This window comes from Hyla sarda, unplaced genomic scaffold (assembly GCF_029499605.1).
Source record: "Hyla sarda isolate aHylSar1 unplaced genomic scaffold, aHylSar1.hap1 scaffold_3402, whole genome shotgun sequence".
Classification (NCBI taxonomy): domain Eukaryota; kingdom Metazoa; phylum Chordata; class Amphibia; order Anura; family Hylidae; genus Hyla; species Hyla sarda.
The window spans coordinates 1-17,586 of record NW_026610156.1 but is presented as its reverse complement, the minus strand read 5'-3'; the positions used below and the strand labels follow the sequence as shown (position 1 = coordinate 17,586).

Sequence of the window (17,586 nt, the reverse complement as noted above, 5' to 3'; positions counted from 1 at the left end):
GTTTGGTGATGTCGTCTATTATGGCCTTCATAGAAGCAACAGGAGATTGTTGCATCCATCTAGAACCCTCAGAACTACAGTGCTATGATGTCACTCACTTCCACAGGCCTTGCAGAGTGTAAACAACAACAACCCAGCTTTGTTGTGTATGTAACCATAGGGATTTGTGATGTCACCTAGAACCTTCACAGCAGCGACAGCTTTATGAGGAGCATCAGCACTGCTCTGCCTGAGCAGAACCATCACCGCCATAGGTTGTCAAATAACCCGGATTTAACCCACACAGGTAAGTCCAATGGGGTGCAGGCATGTCCTCTATGCTTACAGCTTCCCGTGGGTGTTGGTTTGATACCGTTTGGGGACAGCCAAGGAGGCATCTGCAGGCAACAAAGGTAGGTGTGTGCTTGTGTGTGTGTTTCCTATGCAGATCCTAAGCCCAGTGTCACATGCAAGTAGGAGGAGTAAGAAGGGTTCCTGGCAAATCCGGGTTATGGATTGCATTTAAAAAGGCCCCGTGGGAGTGCAATGGGCCCCTGTCTTGCTGCTTAGCAATAATGGTATGGGTTTAGGTTCTGCTGTGTGTACTGGTGGTTGACTGCCCCCCAGCCCAGAGTGTGCATGGAAAATTGTCTGGCAGCCTCCCTGACAGCAAGCAGTGATAGTGCCCATGAAGGGCACCTTGTTGGGCCCGCCCCTTTCACGGTTATCGCTTCTCGGCCTTTTGGCTAAGATCAAGTGTAGTATCTGTTCTTATCAGTTTAATATCTGATACGTCCCCTATCTGGGGACCATATATTAAATGGATTTTTGAGAACGGGGGCCGATTTCGAAGCTTGCTTCCGTCGCCCTATGCATTGACCCGATATGGCAGTATCTTCGGGTACAGTGCACCACCCCCTTACAGGGTTAAAAAGAAAGATTCCTACTTTCATTGCTACCTGCTTGCTGGCTAGCCAGCTAGCCAGCCCTGTGGGCCTTGCTGCTGCTGCAGCCAAAAAACAAAAGGTGGTGCTGCTGCTGCTTCTGCTGCTTCTGCTTCTGCTTGTGTCTGGCCGCTGTTGGAGCGTCCAGACACAGGACTTCTGCTGCTGCTGACTAAATGGCCTCCTTAATTGGATCATTTGAGTAGCCAGCACACCTGTGCAGGTAGGGCATGACATGATAGGCAGCTGCCTTGATAGCGGGTGGGTGCTGAATGTTCCTAATTGACAAAATAAGATTAATGCTTATGAAGAAATATAAAATCTCATCCCTTCCCCAATATCGCGCCACACCCCTACCCCTTAATTCCCTGGTTGAACTTGATGGACATATGTCTTTTTTCGACCGTACTAACTATGTAACTATGTAACATAACATGGGGGGGGGGGGGGTCTCCTGGCTGTTCACACAGGTGTGTCATTGCTGTACATTGACCATGCATTGCTTCTGTGGTATTGCAAAGGCAAAGACAAATGCTTCCAGCCATCCATTGCACTAATGGATTGGTCATCAGCTGGCTGTCTATGTCCCGCATCAATATAGACCAAAGTACAGAGGGTTAGGCTATGCTATTGTGCACCTACCTGATGCATCAGAAGGTGCGAGGCCCTTGCTAAATTCTGTGCACAGACTTTGAGATCTATACTTTAGACTGTATCTAAACCTGCTCCAACATGGACTGACATTCTGGCCTACTTTCAGCCGATGCGACTTGTCTGTCGCTGAACAGTCGCTTTTTATGTATTCAGCACCTATGTATAATGTTGTAAAAATGCTCTAGAAGCTAAAGTCGCAGAAATGTCACACATATTTGGCCTGCAACTTTCTGTGCGACAAATTCAGACAGGAAAAATCAGTATAAATCCTTAGAAAATTATCCCCCAGTGTCTCCATCTGCTGGCGGTATTGAATAAGCATTGCTGCACTGATGGGGTATGCATTAGACGAAAAAAAAGAAGAAAAAGAAGAATAATACGCCCAGAAAAGAGGCGAAAAGGAGAAAAACGTAAAAAAACGTGAAAAAAAAGTAAGAGGAAGAGAAGGGAAAAAAAGGTGGAAATGGGTTTAAAAGTGATTTCGGCGGAGAATATATATATATATATATATATATATATATATATATATATATATACGCGCACACACACACATATATATAAACGTATTCTCCGTTGAGATATTGCAGCCGCTGCTGTGTCCAGGCCCAGGAGCCTTAGCACTGTGCTGTGATGTCACTCAATACCACTGACATCACTAGGTGTAAACAACATCTCTCCTTTGCTGTGTATGTGACTATGGAGCTGTTTGGTGATGTCGTCTATTATGGCCTTCATAGAAGCAACAGGAGATTGTTGCATCCATCTAGAACCCTCAGAACTACAGTGCTATGATGTCACTCACTTCCACAGGCCTTGCAGAGTGTAAACAACAACAACCCAGCTTTGTTGTGTATGTAACCATAGGGATTTGTGATGTCACCTAGAACCTTCACAGCAGCGACAGCTTTATGAGGAGCATCAGCACTGCTCTGCCTGAGCAGAACCATCACCGCCATAGGTTGTCAAATAACCCGGATTTAACCCACACAGGTAAGTCCAATGGGGTGCAGGCATGTCCTCTATGCTTACAGCTTCCCGTGGGTGTTGGTTTGATACCGTTTGGGGACAGCCAAGGAGGCATCTGCAGGCAACAAAGGTAGGTGTGTGCTTGTGTGTGTGTTTCCTATGCAGATCCTAAGCCCAGTGTCACATGCAAGTAGGAGGAGTAAGAAGGGTTCCTGGCAAATCCGGGTTATGGATTGCATTTAAAAAGGCCCCGTGGGAGTGCAATGGGCCCCTGTCTTGCTGCTTAGCAATAATGGTATGGGTTTAGGTTCTGCTGTGTGTACTGGTGGTTGACTGCCCCCCAGCCCAGAGTGTGCATGGAAAATTGTCTGGCAGCCTCCCTGACAGCAAGCAGTGATAGTGCCCATGAAGGGCACCTTGTTGGGCCCGCCCCTTTCACGGTTATCGCTTCTCGGCCTTTTGGCTAAGATCAAGTGTAGTATCTGTTCTTATCAGTTTAATATCTGATACGTCCCCTATCTGGGGACCATATATTAAATGGATTTTTGAGAACGGGGGCCGATTTCGAAGCTTGCTTCCGTCGCCCTATGCATTGACCCGATATGGCAGTATCTTCGGGTACAGTGCACCACCCCCTTACAGGGTTAAAAAGAAAGATTCCTACTTTCATTGCTACCTGCTTGCTGGCTAGCCAGCTAGCCAGCCCTGTGGGCCTTGCTGCTGCTGCAGCCAAAAAACAAAAGGTGGTGCTGCTGCTGCTTCTGCTGCTTCTGCTTCTGCTTGTGTCTGGCCGCTGTTGGAGCGTCCAGGCACAGGACTTCTGCTGCTGCTGACTAAATGGCCTCCTTAATTGGATCATTTGAGTAGCCAGCACACCTGTGCAGGTAGGGCATGACATGATAGGCAGCTGCCTTGATAGCGGGTGGGTGCTGAATGTTCCTAATTGACAAAATAAGATTAATGCTTATGAAGAAATATAAAATCTCATCCCTTCCCCAATATCGCGCCACACCCCTACCCCTTAATTCCCTGGTTGAACTTGATGGACATATGTCTTTTTTCGACCGTACTAACTATGTAACTATGTAACATAACATGGGGGGGGGTCTCCTGGCTGTTCACACAGGTGTGTCATTGCTGTACATTGACCATGCATTGCTTCTGTGGTATTGCAAAGGCAAAGACAAATGCTTCCAGCCATCCATTGCACTAATGGATTGGTCATCAGCTGGCTGTCTATGTCCCGCATCAATATAGACCAAAGTACAGAGGGTTAGGCTATGCTATTGTGCACCTACCTGATGCATCAGAAGGTGCGAGGCCCTTGCTAAATTCTGTGCACAGACTTTGAGATCTATACTTTAGACTGTATCTAAACCTGCTCCAACATGGACTGACATTCTGGCCTACTTTCAGCCGATGCGACTTGTCTGTCGCTGAACAGTCGCTTTTTATGTATTCAGCACCTATGTATAATGTTGTAAAAATGCTCTAGAAGCTAAAGTCGCAGAAATGTCACACATATTTGGCCTGCAACTTTCTGTGCGACAAATTCAGACAGGAAAAATCAGTATAAATCCTTAGAAAATTATCCCCCAGTGTCTCCATCTGCTGGCGGTATTGAATAAGCATTGCTGCACTGATGGGGTATGCATTAGACGAAAAAAAAGAAGAAAAAGAAGAATAATACGCCCAGAAAAGAGGCGAAAAGGAGAAAAACGTAAAAAAACGTGAAAAAAAAGTAAGAGGAAGAGAAGGGAAAAAAAGGTGGAAATGGGTTTAAAAGTGATTTCGGCGGAGAAATATATATATATATATATATATATATATATATATATATATATATATACGCGCACACACACACATATATATAAACGTATTCTCCGTTGAGATATTGCAGCCGCTGCTGTGTCCAGGCCCAGGAGCCTTAGCACTGTGCTGTGATGTCACTCAATAACACTGACATCACTAGGTGTAAACAACATCTCTCCTTTGCTGTGTATGTGACTATGGAGCTGTTTGGTGATGTCGTCTATTATGGCCTTCATAGAAGCAACAGGAGATTGTTGCATCCATCTAGAACCCTCAGAACTACAGTGCTATGATGTCACTCACTTCCACAGGCCTTGCAGAGTGTAAACAACAACAACCCAGCTTTGTTGTGTATGTAACCATAGGGATTTGTGATGTCACCTAGAACCTTCACAGCAGCGACAGCTTTATGAGGAGCATCAGCACTGCTCTGCCTGAGCAGAACCATCACCGCCATAGGTTGTCAAATAACCCGGATTTAACCCACACAGGTAAGTCCAATGGGGTGCAGGCATGTCCTCTATGCTTACAGCTTCCCGTGGGTGTTGGTTTGATACCGTTTGGGGACAGCCAAGGAGGCATCTGCAGGCAACAAAGGTAGGTGTGTGCTTGTGTGTGTGTTTCCTATGCAGATCCTAAGCCCAGTGTCACATGCAAGTAGGAGGAGTAAGAAGGGTTCCTGGCAAATCCGGGTTATGGATTGCATTTAAAAAGGCCCCGTGGGAGTGCAATGGGCCCCTGTCTTGCTGCTTAGCAATAATGGTATGGGTTTAGGTTCTGCTGTGTGTACTGGTGGTTGACTGCCCCCCAGCCCAGAGTGTGCATGGAAAATTGTCTGGCAGCCTCCCTGACAGCAAGCAGTGATAGTGCCCATGAAGGGCACCTTGTTGGGCCCGCCCCTTTCACGGTTATCGCTTCTCGGCCTTTTGGCTAAGATCAAGTGTAGTATCTGTTCTTATCAGTTTAATATCTGATACGTCCCCTATCTGGGGACCATATATTAAATGGATTTTTGAGAACGGGGGCCGATTTCGAAGCTTGCTTCCGTCGCCCTATGCATTGACCCGATATGGCAGTATCTTCGGGTACAGTGCACCACCCCCTTACAGGGTTAAAAAGAAAGATTCCTACTTTCATTGCTACCTGCTTGCTGGCTAGCCAGCTAGCCAGCCCTGTGGGCCTTGCTGCTGCTGCAGCCAAAAAACAAAAGGTGGTGCTGCTGCTGCTTCTGCTGCTTCTGCTTCTGCTTGTGTCTGGCCGCTGTTGGAGCGTCCAGGCACAGGACTTCTGCTGCTGCTGACTAAATGGCCTCCTTAATTGGATCATTTGAGTAGCCAGCACACCTGTGCAGGTAGGGCATGACATGATAGGCAGCTGCCTTGATAGCGGGTGGGTGCTGAATGTTCCTAATTGACAAAATAAGATTAATGCTTATGAAGAAATATAAAATCTCATCCCTTCCCCAATATCGCGCCACACCCCTACCCCTTAATTCCCTGGTTGAACTTGATGGACATATGTCTTTTTTCGACCGTACTAACTATGTAACTATGTAACATAACATGGGGGGGGGGGGGGTCTCCTGGCTGTTCACACAGGTGTGTCATTGCTGTACATTGACCATGCATTGCTTCTGTGGTATTGCAAAGGCAAAGACAAATGCTTCCAGCCATCCATTGCACTAATGGATTGGTCATCAGCTGGCTGTCTATGTCCCGCATCAATATAGACCAAAGTACAGAGGGTTAGGCTATGCTATTGTGCACCTACCTGATGCATCAGAAGGTGCGAGGCCCTTGCTAAATTCTGTGCACAGACTTTGAGATCTATACTTTAGACTGTATCTAAACCTGCTCCAACATGGACTGACATTCTGGCCTACTTTCAGCCGATGCGACTTGTCTGTCGCTGAACAGTCGCTTTTTATGTATTCAGCACCTATGTATAATGTTGTAAAAATGCTCTAGAAGCTAAAGTCGCAGAAATGTCACACATATTTGGCCTGCAACTTTCTGTGCGACAAATTCAGACAGGAAAAATCAGTATAAATCCTTAGAAAATTATCCCCCATTGTCTCCATCTGCTGGCGGTATTGAATAAGCATTGCTGCACTGATGGGGTATGCATTAGACGAAAAAAAAGAAGAAAAAGAAGAATAATACGCCCAGAAAAGAGGCGAAAAGGAGAAAAACGTAAAAAAACGTGAAAAAAAAGTAAGAGGAAGAGAAGGGAAAAAAAGGTGGAAATGGGTTTAAAAGTGATTTCGGCGGAGAAATATATATATATATATATATATATATATATATATATATATACGCGCACACACACACATATATATAAACGTATTCTCCGTTGAGATATTGCAGCCGCTGCTGTGTCCAGGCCCAGGAGCCTTAGCACTGTGCTGTGATGTCACTCAATACCACTGACATCACTAGGTGTAAACAACATCTCTCCTTTGCTGTGTATGTGACTATGGAGCTGTTTGGTGATGTCGTCTATTATGGCCTTCATAGAAGCAACAGGAGATTGTTGCATCCATCTAGAACCCTCAGAACTACAGTGCTATGATGTCACTCACTTCCACAGGCCTTGCAGAGTGTAAACAACAACAACCCAGCTTTGTTGTGTATGTAACCATAGGGATTTGTGATGTCACCTAGAACCTTCACAGCAGCGACAGCTTTATGAGGAGCATCAGCACTGCTCTGCCTGAGCAGAACCATCACCGCCATAGGTTGTCAAATAACCCGGATTTAACCCACACAGGTAAGTCCAATGGGGTGCAGGCATGTCCTCTATGCTTACAGCTTCCCGTGGGTGTTGGTTTGATACCGTTTGGGGACAGCCAAGGAGGCATCTGCAGGCAACAAAGGTAGGTGTGTGCTTGTGTGTGTGTTTCCTATGCAGATCCTAAGCCCAGTGTCACATGCAAGTAGGAGGAGTAAGAAGGGTTCCTGGCAAATCCGGGTTATGGATTGCATTTAAAAAGGCCCCGTGGGAGTGCAATGGGCCCCTGTCTTGCTGCTTAGCAATAATGGTATGGGTTTAGGTTCTGCTGTGTGTACTGGTGGTTGACTGCCCCCCAGCCCAGAGTGTGCATGGAAAATTGTCTGGCAGCCTCCCTGACAGCAAGCAGTGATAGTGCCCATGAAGGGCACCTTGTTGGGCCCGCCCCTTTCACGGTTATCGCTTCTCGGCCTTTTGGCTAAGATCAAGTGTAGTATCTGTTCTTATCAGTTTAATATCTGATACGTCCCCTATCTGGGGACCATATATTAAATGGATTTTTGAGAACGGGGGCCGATTTCGAAGCTTGCTTCCGTCGCCCTATGCATTGACCCGATATGGCAGTATCTTCGGGTACAGTGCACCACCCCCTTACAGGGTTAAAAAGAAAGATTCCTACTTTCATTGCTACCTGCTTGCTGGCTAGCCAGCTAGCCAGCCCTGTGGGCCTTGCTGCTGCTGCAGCCAAAAAACAAAAGGTGGTGCTGCTGCTGCTTCTGCTGCTTCTGCTTCTGCTTGTGTCTGGCCGCTGTTGGAGCGTCCAGGCACAGGACTTCTGCTGCTGCTGACTAAATGGCCTCCTTAATTGGATCATTTGAGTAGCCAGCACACCTGTGCAGGTAGGGCATGACATGATAGGCAGCTGCCTTGATAGCGGGTGGGTGCTGAATGTTCCTAATTGACAAAATAAGATTAATGCTTATGAAGAAATATAAAATCTCATCCCTTCCCCAATATCGCGCCACACCCCTACCCCTTAATTCCCTGGTTGAACTTGATGGACATATGTCTTTTTTCGACCGTACTAACTATCTAACTATGTAACATAACATGGGGGGGGGGGGGGGTCTCCTGGCTGTTCACACAGGTGTGTCATTGCTGTACATTGACCATGCATTGCTTCTGTGGTATTGCAAAGGCAAAGACAAATGCTTCCAGCCATCCATTGCACTAATGGATTGGTCATCAGCTGGCTGTCTATGTCCCGCATCAATATAGACCAAAGTACAGAGGGTTAGGCTATGCTATTGTGCACCTACCTGATGCATCAGAAGGTGCGAGGCCCTTGCTAAATTCTGTGCACAGACTTTGAGATCTATACTTTAGACTGTATCTAAACCTGCTCCAACATGGACTGACATTCTGGCCTACTTTCAGCCGATGCGACTTGTCTGTCGCTGAACAGTCGCTTTTTATGTATTCAGCACCTATGTATAATGTTGTAAAAATGCTCTAGAAGCTAAAGTCGCAGAAATGTCACACATATTTGGCCTGCAACTTTCTGTGCGACAAATTCAGACAGGAAAAATCAGTATAAATCCTTAGAAAATTATCCCCCAGTGTCTCCATCTGCTGGCGGTATTGAATAAGCATTGCTGCACTGATGGGGTATGCATTAGACGAAAAAAAAGAAGAAAAAGAAGAATAATACGCCCAGAAAAGAGGCGAAAAGGAGAAAAACGTAAAAAAACGTGAAAAAAAAGTAAGAGGAAGAGAAGGGAAAAAAAGGTGGAAATGGGTTTAAAAGTGATTTCGGCGGAGAAATATATATATATATATATATATATATATATATATATATATACGCGCACACACACACATATATATAAACGTATTCTCCGTTGAGATATTGCAGCCGCTGCTGTGTCCAGGCCCAGGAGCCTTAGCACTGTGCTGTGATGTCACTCAATACCACTGACATCACTAGGTGTAAACAACATCTCTCCTTTGCTGTGTATGTGACTATGGAGCTGTTTGGTGATGTCGTCTATTATGGCCTTCATAGAAGCAACAGGAGATTGTTGCATCCATCTAGAACCCTCAGAACTACAGTGCTATGATGTCACTCACTTCCACAGGCCTTGCAGAGTGTAAACAACAACAACCCAGCTTTGTTGTGTATGTAACCATAGGGATTTGTGATGTCACCTAGAACCTTCACAGCAGCGACAGCTTTATGAGGAGCATCAGCACTGCTCTGCCTGAGCAGAACCATCACCGCCATAGGTTATCAAATAACCCGGATTTAACCCACACAGGTAAGTCCAATGGGGTGCAGGCATGTCCTCTATGCTTACAGCTTCCCGTGGGTGTTGGTTTGATACCGTTTGGGGACAGCCAAGGAGGCATCTGCAGGCAACAAAGGTAGGTGTGTGCTTGTGTGTGTGTTTCCTATGCAGATCCTAAGCCCAGTGTCACATGCAAGTAGGAGGAGTAAGAAGGGTTCCTGGCAAATCCGGGTTATGGATTGCATTTAAAAAGGCCCCGTGGGAGTGCAATGGGCCCCTGTCTTGCTGCTTAGCAATAATGGTATGGGTTTAGGTTCTGCTGTGTTTACTGGTGGTTGACTGCCCCCCAGCCCAGAGTGTGCATGGAAAATTGTCTGGCAGCCTCCCTGACAGCAAGCAGTGATAGTGCCCATGAAGGGCACCTTGTTGGGCCCGCCCCTTTCACGGTTATCGCTTCTCGGCCTTTTGGCTAAGATCAAGTGTAGTATCTGTTCTTATCAGTTTAATATCTGATACGTCCCCTATCTGGGGACCATATATTAAATGGATTTTTGAGAACGGGGGCCGATTTCGAAGCTTGCTTCCGTCGCCCTATGCATTGACCCGATATGGCAGTATCTTCGGGTACAGTGCACCACCCCCTTACAGGGTTAAAAAGAAAGATTCCTACTTTCATTGCTACCTGCTTGCTGGCTAGCCAGCTAGCCAGCCCTGTGGGCCTTGCTGCTGCTGCAGCCAAAAAACAAAAGGTGGTGCTGCTGCTGCTTCTGCTGCTTCTGCTTCTGCTTGTGTCTGGCCGCTGTTGGAGCGTCCAGGCACAGGACTTCTGCTGCTGCTGACTAAATGGCCTCCTTAATTGGATCATTTGAGTAGCCAGCACACCTGTGCAGGTAGGGCATGACATGATAGGCAGCTGCCTTGATAGCGGGTGGGTGCTGAATGTTCCTAATTGACAAAATAAGATTAATGCTTATGAAGAAATATAAAATCTCATCCCTTCCCCAATATCGCGCCACACCCCTACCCCTTAATTCCCTGGTTGAACTTGATGGACATATGTCTTTTTTCGACCGTACTAACTATGTAACTATGTAACATAACATGGGGGGGGGGGGGGGTCTCCTGGCTGTTCACACAGGTGTGTCATTGCTGTACATTGACCATGCATTGCTTCTGTGGTATTGCAAAGGCAAAGACAAATGCTTCCAGCCATCCATTGCACTAATGGATTGGTCATCAGCTGGCTGTCTATGTCCCGCATCAATATAGACCAAAGTACAGAGGGTTAGGCTATGCTATTGTGCACCTACCTGATGCATCAGAAGGTGCGAGGCCCTTGCTAAATTCTGTGCACAGACTTTGAGATCTATACTTTAGACTGTATCTAAACCTGCTCCAACATGGACTGACATTCTGGCCTACTTTCAGCCGATGCGACTTGTCTGTCGCTGAACAGTCGCTTTTTATGTATTCAGCACCTATGTATAATGTTGTAAAAATGCTCTAGAAGCTAAAGTCGCAGAAATGTCACACATATTTGGCCTGCAACTTTCTGTGCGACAAATTCAGACAGGAAAAATCAGTATAAATCCTTAGAAAATTATCCCCCAGTGTCTCCATCTGCTGGCGGTATTGAATAAGCATTGCTGCACTGATGGGGTATGCATTAGACGAAAAAAAAGAAGAAAAAGAAGAATAATACGCCCAGAAAAGAGGCGAAAAGGAGAAAAACGTAAAAAAACGTGAAAAAAAAGTAAGAGGAAGAGAAGGGAAAAAAAGGTGGAAATGGGTTTAAAAGTGATTTCGGCGGAGAAATATATATATATATATATATATATATATATATATATATATATACGCGCACACACACACATATATATAAACGTATTCTCCGTTGAGATATTGCAGCCGCTGCTGTGTCCAGGCCCAGGAGCCTTAGCACTGTGCTGTGATGTCACTCAATACCACTGACATCACTAGGTGTAAACAACATCTCTCCTTTGCTGTGTATGTGACTATGGAGCTGTTTGGTGATGTCGTCTATTACGGCCTTCATAGAAGCAACAGGAGATTGTTGCATCCATCTAGAACCCTCAGAACTACAGTGCTATGATGTCACTCACTTCCACAGGCCTTGCAGAGTGTAAACAACAACAACCCAGCTTTGTTGTGTATGTAACCATAGGGATTTGTGATGTCACCTAGAACCTTCACAGCAGCGACAGCTTTATGAGGAGCATCAGCACTGCTCTGCCTGAGCAGAACCATCACCGCCATAGGTTGTCAAATAACCCGGATTTAACCCACACAGGTAAGTCCAATGGGGTGCAGGCATGTCCTCTATGCTTACAGCTTCCCGTGGGTGTTGGTTTGATACCGTTTGGGGACAGCCAAGGAGGCATCTGCAGGCAACAAAGGTAGGTGTGTGCTTGTGTGTGTGTTTCCTATGCAGATCCTAAGCCCAGTGTCACATGCAAGTAGGAGGAGTAAGAAGGGTTCCTGGCAAATCCGGGTTATGGATTGCATTTAAAAAGGCCCCGTGGGAGTGCAATGGGCCCCTGTCTTGCTGCTTAGCAATAATGGTATGGGTTTAGGTTCTGCTGTGTGTACTGGTGGTTGACTGCCCCCCAGCCCAGAGTGTGCATGGAAAATTGTCTGGCAGCCTCCCTGACAGCAAGCAGTGATAGTGCCCATGAAGGGCACCTTGTTGGGCCCGCCCCTTTCACGGTTATCGCTTCTCGGCCTTTTGGCTAAGATCAAGTGTAGTATCTGTTCTTATCAGTTTAATATCTGATACGTCCCCTATCTGGGGACCATATATTAAATGGATTTTTGAGAACGGGGGCCGATTTCGAAGCTTGCTTCCGTCGCCCTATGCATTGACCCGATATGGCAGTATCTTCGGGTACAGTGCACCACCCCCTTACAGGGTTAAAAAGAAAGATTCCTACTTTCATTGCTACCTGCTTGCTGGCTAGCCAGCTAGCCAGCCCTGTGGGCCTTGCTGCTGCTGCAGCCAAAAAACAAAAGGTGGTGCTGCTGCTGCTTCTGCTGCTTCTGCTTCTGCTTGTGTCTGGCCGCTGTTGGAGCGTCCAGGCACAGGACTTCTGCTGCTGCTGACTAAATGGCCTCCTTAATTGGATCATTTGAGTAGCCAGCACACCTGTGCAGGTAGGGCATGACATGATAGGCAGCTGCCTTGATAGCGGGTGGGTGCTGAATGTTCCTAATTGACAAAATAAGATTAATGCTTATGAAGAAATATAAAATCTCATCCCTTCCCCAATATCGCGCCACACCCCTACCCCTTAATTCCCTGGTTGAACTTGATGGACATATGTCTTTTTTCGACCGTACTAACTATGTAACTATGTAACATAACATGGGGGGGGGGGGGGGGGGTCTCCTGGCTGTTCACACAGGTGTGTCATTGCTGTACATTGACCATGCATTGCTTCTGTGGTATTGCAAAGGCAAAGACAAATGCTTCCAGCCATCCATTGCACTAATGGATTGGTCATCAGCTGGCTGTCTATGTCCCGCATCAATATAGACCAAAGTACAGAGGGTTAGGCTATGCTATTGTGCACCTACCTGATGCATCAGAAGGTGCGAGGCCCTTGCTAAATTCTGTGCACAGACTTTGAGATCTATACTTTAGACTGTATCTAAACCTGCTCCAACATGGACTGACATTCTGGCCTACTTTCAGCCGATGCGACTTGTCTGTCGCTGAACAGTCGCTTTTTATGTATTCAGCACCTATGTATAATGTTGTAAAAATGCTCTAGAAGCTAAAGTCGCAGAAATGTCACACATATTTGGCCTGCAACTTTCTGTGCGACAAATTCAGACAGGAAAAATCAGTATAAATCCTTAGAAAATTATCCCCCAGTGTCTCCATCTGCTGGCGGTATTGAATAAGCATTGCTGCACTGATGGGGTATGCATTAGACGAAAAAAAAGAAGAAAAAGAAGAATAATACGCCCAGAAAAGAGGCGAAAAGGAGAAAAACGTAAAAAAACGTGAAAAAAAAGTAAGAGGAAGAGAAGGGAAAAAAAGGTGGAAATGGGTTTAAAAGTGATTTCGGCGGAGAAATATATATATATATATATATATATATATATATATATATATATATATACGCGCACACACACACACATATATATAAACGTATTCTCCGTTGAGATATTGCAGCCGCTGCTGTGTCCAGGCCCAGGAGCCTTAGCACTGTGCTGTGATGTCACTCAATACCACTGACATCACTAGGTGTAAACAACATCTCTCCTTTGCTGTGTATGTGACTATGGAGCTGTTTGGTGATGTCGTCTATTATGGCCTTCATAGAAGCAACAGGAGATTGTTGCATCCATCTAGAACCCTCAGAACTACAGTGCTATGATGTCACTCACTTCCACAGGCCTTGCAGAGTGTAAACAACAACAACCCAGCTTTGTTGTGTATGTAACCATAGGGATTTGTGATGTCACCTAGAACCTTCACAGCAGCGACAGCTTTATGAGGAGCATCAGCACTGCTCTGCCTGAGCAGAACCATCACCGCCATAGGTTGTCAAATAACCCGGATTTAACCCACACAGGTAAGTCCAATGGGGTGCAGGCATGTCCTCTATGCTTACAGCTTCCCGTGGGTGTTGGTTTGATACCGTTTGGGGACAGCCAAGGAGGCATCTGCAGGCAACAAAGGTAGGTGTGTGCTTGTGTGTGTGTTTCCTATGCAGATCCTAAGCCCAGTGTCACATGCAAGTAGGAGGAGTAAGAAGGGTTCCTGGCAAATCCGGGTTATGGATTGCATTTAAAAAGGCCCCGTGGGAGTGCAATGGGCCCCTGTCTTGCTGCTTAGCAATAATGGTATGGGTTTAGGTTCTGCTGTGTGTACTGGTGGTTGACTGCCCCCCAGCCCAGAGTGTGCATGGAAAATTGTCTGGCAGCCTCCCTGACAGCAAGCAGTGATAGTGCCCATGAAGGGCACCTTGTTGGGCCCGCCCCTTTCACGGTTATCGCTTCTCGGCCTTTTGGCTAAGATCAAGTGTAGTATCTGTTCTTATCAGTTTAATATCTGATACGTCCCCTATCTGGGGACCATATATTAAATGGATTTTTGAGAACGGGGGCCGATTTCGAAGCTTGCTTCCGTCGCCCTATGCATTGACCCGATATGGCAGTATCTTCGGGTACAGTGCACCACCCCCTTACAGGGTTAAAAAGAAAGATTCCTACTTTCATTGCTACCTGCTTGCTGGCTAGCCAGCTAGCCAGCCCTGTGGGCCTTGCTGCTGCTGCAGCCAAAAAACAAAAGGTGGTGCTGCTGCTGCTTCTGCTGCTTCTGCTTCTGCTTGTGTCTGGCCGCTGTTGGAGCGTCCAGGCACAGGACTTCTGCTGCTGCTAACTAAATGGCCTCCTTAATTGGATCATTTGAGTAGCCAGCACACCTGTGCAGGTAGGGCATGACATGATAGGCAGCTGCCTTGATAGCGGGTGGGTGCTGAATGTTCCTAATTGACAAAATAAGATTAATGCTTATGAAGAAATATAAAATCTCATCCCTTCCCCAATATCGCGCCACACCCCTACCCCTTAATTCCCTGGTTGAACTTGATGGACATATGTCTTTTTTCGACCGTACTAACTATGTAACTATGTAACATAACATGGGGGGGGGGGGGGGGGGGTCTCCTGGCTGTTCACACAGGTGTGTCATTGCTGTACATTGACCATGCATTGCTTCTGTGGTATTGCAAAGGCAAAGACAAATGCTTCCAGCCATCCATTGCACTAATGGATTGGTCATCAGCTGGCTGTCTATGTCCCGCATCAATATAGACCAAAGTACAGAGGGTTAGGCTATGCTATTGTGCACCTACCTGATGAATCAGAAGGTGCGAGGCCCTTGCTAAATTCTGTGCACAGACTTTGAGATCTATACTTTAGACTGTATCTAAACCTGCTCCAACATGGACTGACATTCTGGCCTACTTTCAGCCGATGCGACTTGTCTGTCGCTGAACAGTCGCTTTTTATGTATTCAGCACCTATGTATAATGTTGTAAAAATGCTCTAGAAGCTAAAGTCGCAGAAATGTCACACATATTTGGCCTGCAACTTTCTGTGCGACAAATTCAGACAGGAAAAATCAGTATAAATCCTTAGAAAATTATCCCCCAGTGTCTCCATCTGCTGGCGGTATTGAATAAGCATTGCTGCACTGATGGGGTATGCATTAGACGAAAAAAAAGAAGAAAAAGAAGAATAATACGCCCAGAAAAGAGGCGAAAAGGAGAAAAACGTAAAAAAACGTGAAAAAAAAGTAAGAGGAAGAGAAGGGAAAAAAAGGTGGAAATGGGTTTAAAAGTGATTTCGGCGGAGAAATATATATATATATATATATATATATATATATATATATATACGCGCACACACACACATATATATAAACGTATTCTCCGTTGAGATATTGCAGCCGCTGCTGTGTCCAGGCCCAGGAGCCTTAGCACTGTGCTGTGATGTCACTCAATACCACTGACATCACTAGGTGTAAACAACATCTCTCCTTTGCTGTGTATGTGACTATGGAGCTGTTTGGTGATGTCGTCTATTATGGCCTTCATAGAAGCAACAGGAGATTGTTGCATCCATCTAGAACCCTCAGAACTACAGTGCTATGATGTCACTCACTTCCACAGGCCTTGCAGAGTGTAAACAACAACAACCCAGCTTTGTTGTGTATGTAACCATAGGGATTTGTGATGTCACCTAGAACCTTCACAGCAGCGACAGCTTTATGAGGAGCATCAGCACTGCTCTGCCTGAGCAGAACCATCACCGCCATAGGTTGTCAAATAACCCGGATTTAACCCACACAGGTAAGTCCAATGGGGTGCAGGCATGTCCTCTATGCTTACAGCTTCCCGTGGGTGTTGGTTTGATACCGTTTGGGGACAGCCAAGGAGGCATCTGCAGGCAACAAAGGTAGGTGTGTGCTTGTGTGTGTGTTTCCTATGCAGATCCTAAGCCCAGTGTCACATGCAAGTAGGAGGAGTAAGAAGGGTTCCTGGCAAATCCGGGTTATGGATTGCATTTAAAAAGGCCCCGTGGGAGTGCAATGGGCCCCTGTCTTGCTGCTTAGCAATAATGGTATGGGTTTAGGTTCTGCTGTGTGTACTGGTGGTTGACTGCCCCCCAGCCCAGAGTGTGCATGGAAAATTGTCTGGCAGCCTCCCTGACAGCAAGCAGTGATAGTGCCCATGAAGGGCACCTTGTTGGGCCCGCCCCTTTCACGGTTATCGCTTCTCGGCCTTTTGGCTAAGATCAAGTGTAGTATCTGTTCTTATCAGTTTAATATCTGATACGTCCCCTATCTGGGGACCATATATTAAATGGATTTTTGAGAACGGGGGCCGATTTCGAAGCTTGCTTCCGTCGCTCTATGCATTGACCCGATATGGCAGTATCTTCGGGTACAGTGCACCACCCCCTTACAGGGTTAAAAAGAAAGATTCCTACTTTCATTGCTACCTGCTTGCTGGCTAGCCAGCTAGCCAGCCCTGTGGGCCTTGCTGCTGCTGCAGCCAAAAAACAAAAGGTGGTGCTGCTGCTGCTTCTGCTGCTTCTGCTTCTGCTTGTGTCTGGCCGCTGTTGGAGCGTCCAGGCACAGGACTTCTGCTGCTGCTGACTAAATGGCCTCCTTAATTGGATCATTTGAGTAGCCAGCACACCTGTGCAGGTAGGGCATGACATGATAGGCAGCTGCCTTGATAGCGGGTGGGTGCTGAATGTTCCTAATTGACAAAATAAGATTAATGCTTATGAAGAAATATAAAATCTCATCCCTTCCCCAATATCGCGCCACACCCCTACCCCTTAATTCCCTGGTTGAACTTGATGGACATATGTCTTTTTTCGACCGTACTAACTATGTAACTATGTAACATAACATGGGGGGGGGGGGGGTTCTCCTGGCTGTTCACACAGGTGTGTCATTGCTGTACATTGACCATGCATTGCTTCTGTGGTATTGCAAAGGCAAAGACAAATGCTTCCAGCCATCCATTGCACTAATGGATTGGTCATCAGCTGGCTGTCTATGTCCCGCATCAATATAGACCAAAGTACAGAGGGTTAGGCTATGCTATTGTGCACCTACCTGATGCATCAGAAGGTGCGAGGCCCTTGCTAAATTCTGTGCACAGACT

The 17,586-nt window shown here is 46.3% G+C and overlaps 8 non-coding genes across 8 annotated transcripts; all 8 read left to right on the top strand.

Annotated features, from left to right (window-relative positions):
* Window positions 1-705: 705 nt before the first annotated feature.
* On the top strand, window positions 706-896 carry LOC130330876 (U2 spliceosomal RNA). Its single transcript, XR_008873914.1, has one exon. It is a non-coding gene; the product is annotated as a U2 spliceosomal RNA (small nuclear RNA).
* A 2,090-nt stretch (window positions 897-2,986) lies between these two features.
* Window positions 2,987-3,177, top strand: LOC130330875 (U2 spliceosomal RNA). Its single transcript, XR_008873913.1, has one exon. It is a non-coding gene; the product is annotated as a U2 spliceosomal RNA (small nuclear RNA).
* A 2,088-nt stretch (window positions 3,178-5,265) lies between these two features.
* On the top strand, window positions 5,266-5,456 carry LOC130330882 (U2 spliceosomal RNA). The gene has a single exon (XR_008873919.1). It is a non-coding gene; the product is annotated as a U2 spliceosomal RNA (small nuclear RNA).
* A 2,087-nt stretch (window positions 5,457-7,543) lies between these two features.
* LOC130330881 (U2 spliceosomal RNA) lies at window positions 7,544-7,734 on the top strand. Its single transcript, XR_008873918.1, has one exon. It is a non-coding gene; the product is annotated as a U2 spliceosomal RNA (small nuclear RNA).
* A 2,088-nt stretch (window positions 7,735-9,822) lies between these two features.
* On the top strand, window positions 9,823-10,013 carry LOC130330880 (U2 spliceosomal RNA). Its single transcript, XR_008873917.1, has one exon. It is a non-coding gene; the product is annotated as a U2 spliceosomal RNA (small nuclear RNA).
* A 2,090-nt stretch (window positions 10,014-12,103) lies between these two features.
* LOC130330879 (U2 spliceosomal RNA) lies at window positions 12,104-12,294 on the top strand. The gene has a single exon (XR_008873916.1). It is a non-coding gene; the product is annotated as a U2 spliceosomal RNA (small nuclear RNA).
* Window positions 12,295-14,393: 2,099 nt separating this feature from the next.
* On the top strand, window positions 14,394-14,584 carry LOC130330874 (U2 spliceosomal RNA). The gene has a single exon (XR_008873912.1). It is a non-coding gene; the product is annotated as a U2 spliceosomal RNA (small nuclear RNA).
* A 2,092-nt stretch (window positions 14,585-16,676) lies between these two features.
* LOC130330877 (U2 spliceosomal RNA) lies at window positions 16,677-16,867 on the top strand. Its single transcript, XR_008873915.1, has one exon. It is a non-coding gene; the product is annotated as a U2 spliceosomal RNA (small nuclear RNA).
* The last annotated feature ends 719 nt before the right edge of the window (window positions 16,868-17,586 follow it).